Source organism: Triticum aestivum, chromosome 2A (assembly GCF_018294505.1).
Source record: "Triticum aestivum cultivar Chinese Spring chromosome 2A, IWGSC CS RefSeq v2.1, whole genome shotgun sequence".
NCBI lineage: Eukaryota > Viridiplantae > Streptophyta > Magnoliopsida > Poales > Poaceae > Triticum > Triticum aestivum.
The window spans coordinates 439627799-439631318 of NC_057797.1; positions in this window are offsets into that span (position 1 = coordinate 439627799).

Sequence of the window (3520 nt, forward strand, 5' to 3'; positions counted from 1 at the left end):
TATAGCTCTTAGTGCATCTGTTGCATGGCAATCCCTACTCCTTGCATTGACATCAATTGATGGGCATCTCCATAGCCCGTTAATTAGCCTCATCGATGTGTGAATTTCTCCCTTTTTGTCTTCTCCATATCATCTCTACCACCATACTTTATTCCACCCATAGTTCCCATGGCTTGCGCTCATGTATTGCGTGGGGGTTAAAAAGTTGAAGCGCATTAAAAAGTATGAACCAATTGCTTGGCTAACACCAAGGTAGTGCATGATTTATATTTTGTGTTAAGAAGATGGAGCATGACAAGGCTATATGATTTTGTAGGGATAGTGTTCTTTAGCATTGATATTTTGAAACACATGATTTTTTGTTGGTATGCCTCAGCATTGATGTCTTTATGTCAAATTATGGACTATTGCTTTGAATCATTCGGATATAAATATTCATACCACACACGAATATGATAGGTAGCATTCCACATCAAAAATTCTATTTTTATCATATACCTACTCGAGGACGAGCAAGAATTAAGCTTGGGGATGCTGATACGTCTCTAACGTATCTATATTTTTTTATTGTTCCATGCTATTATAGTATCAACCTTGGATGTTTATTATGCAATTATATATCATTTTTTGGGACTAACCTAGTGCCCACTGCTAGTTGTTGTCTTTTGCTTGTTTTTGGCTTTATAGAAAATCAGTACCAGACGGAGTCCAGATGCTACTAAACTTTTTGACGATTTTTCTGGACCAGAAAGGACCCTAGAGCTTCAGGAGAAGACATGAAGAGTCATGAGAGAGCGTGAAGCCTGCTAGGCGCGCCCAGGGGGCGCCCCCTCAGGCTCGTGGGCCCCTCGTGGCACCTCTTGACCTAATTCCACTTCTATAATTTCCCAAATATTCCCAATTCATTAGAGAGCCACCCAAAATACTTTTTCCACCGCCACAAGTTTTTGTTCTTCGGATATCCCATCTAGAGACTATCGGCCCAGTGGGAACACGGGTACCACGGGCCACCTTCCTACGGCCTAGGAAGGGCCCCTTGGCCCAACTCATGGGGTAGCCCATCAGCGGGTGCTCACGATGCCAATAGCCCCGCGAGGGTCCTGCCCCGCGAGGGGCTTCTCCTACGAAGGACTTCATCGGAACTACCATCATAGCAAGCGGAACCGTTAGGCCTCCCTCACACGGCGCCCTCCCTCGAGGCCTCCCGAGGAGCCACGCCGGGCGGGTGCCGCCCATCACATGGGTGACGTCATCCAGGCAGGTGCTAGCCTGCGCGGCCCAAATAGTTTCCCTTTGGTGCTAAGGGAGCAGCTATGCCTACCTGCCCCCAAAGCAAGTCCCAAAGGTTTCCCCTTTGGTGATAGAAAACCAAGACGGTGGCGCAGCAGGATGAAGGTCATCCTGGAGCCCCTGGCACGTCACGGATAAGCATTTTGGCAAGCGAAGACCACCTTTTGTCAGGAGAAGCACCGGGGTGTGTCCCTTTTCGAATTGCCGCCCTATGGTAGCCCTTTCCCGCTCATATTTTCGGGGAAGAGCCCCAAGGCATCGATATAAGGGACTGAGCGGACACCGTAGAAAATGATCGACTCCTGCCCAACCCTAGCGCCGACTAGGAGAAACGGCGCCCACACACCGTGCAAATTGGGACGACCCGGTTTCAAGGCTGCCTTGCCGCTCGTCCCTCCTGTCGCCTTGTTTGCTCAGCAAAGGTTGACTAGTTGACCGCTAAACCATTAACTCTTTCTATAAAAAAATTGAAAATCCAAAAAAATGTGAATACAAAAAAGTTCAGAAATTCAAAAAATGGTTCATTAATTTGAAAAAGGGTTCATGAATTCATAAAAGTTCACGGTGATCTGAAAAAAGGTTCACATTTTTTAAAGTTCATCGATTTTGAAGAATAGTTCATGAAATTGAAAGAACTTCACCTAATTTGAAAAAAAGTTAATCAATTTTGAAAAAAATCATCAAATTTGAAAAGAAGTTGAAAAAAGTTCATCAAAATTGAAAAAAGTTCTTCGGATTTGAAAAAGAAGTTCATCTAATTTTGAAAAGTGCATCAATTTAGAATAAAAAGGTTCACGAATTTAAAACTAAACCCGCGCATTAAGGAAAACAGAAAAATGATGAGATAAAATAAAAAGAACAAACCAAACTAAGAACAAAATTAAAGAAAAAACCAAAGTATCTTTACACCAGTAGGGTGAGAGCCTGCTGGTTAGAGTGGAGTGCTCGCAACAAAGCAGTTACATGTTGATCCCCCATGCCCGCACCTTTGTGAAGTTTCTAAATACAAGAAAGAAAATACAGTGGGCCGGCCCATCTTGGAGTGCTTTAGGCGCCCGTTTGCCAAATGCACTGTAACGGAAGCCTCAAGCGCCAAATAGGATGCACCCGATTATACCTCGCTTAATGCGAGACGGAGGAAGCCATCGATCACCTACATCGCTGTAGCAAGTGGGCTGACCCGTAAATGTTGTGATCTGTTTTCTTCTGTTTCACTTTTCTGTTTTTTATTTGTGTTACTATATTCTTCCCGTTCGTTTTTATTTTAGTTTCCCTTTTAGCATTCATTTAAAAAAATGTTCATCACACATTTATAAAATGTAAATCATGTATTTGAAAAAGTTAGTACATGTCTAAAAAAATGTTTAATGCATACTAAAATAAATAAATTCATATAGAATCACATATATTTAAAAATTGCAATCATGTATTTTTTTAATGTTTCAGGTGTATATGAAATATGAACAACATATATGAAAAAAAGTAGACATCATAATCATGTACTTAAAAAATGTTGACACATCTATAAAAATGTTCCTGATGTAACAAGTAGATACGAGAAAATGTTAATCATGTATTTGGAAAATGTTCAAGGGATATAAAAATGCTTTACATGTATACCAAAATATATAATGCGTACGAAAAAGAAAATACGAATCAAGAACATATATTTTAAAAAAGATGTTAATCACATATTTATAAATTTTTGAAAGTATACACAAAAATAATTGTTTTATATGAAAAATGTCTCACGTTTTTGAAAAATGCTCAAGGTGTATAACAAAATATTAAACATGTATATGAAACTGTTCCTCGTGTATATAAAAAATATACATTGTGTATTACAAAATATTTATTATATATGTTCCTCGTGTATACCTCTATTCCTTTTCATTTCTTATGTATGTTCCTTCAAATCATATGTTTTCCTTCCCTTTCATTCAACCAAGCCCTAAATGATGGAATCGCTAGATGGGCTGAATATATCACACAGTTAGCACACACCAATCATGGATCTTGGCTTTTATATATTCATCTAATTTTAATGTTTCTTGTCAATCTTCTTCTGTGGGGGCACCTAACTTGGGTTTACCTCTCGCATGAGTCATTCACAGGGAAGCCTCTCGTATGGAATTATACATGAAATAGCAAGGAGTTAAGGTTTGCATTAGAAGTGCAATCACTGTTGAAATTATACCACCCCCCTTGCCTCTAGCTGCTTGTTTAGTGC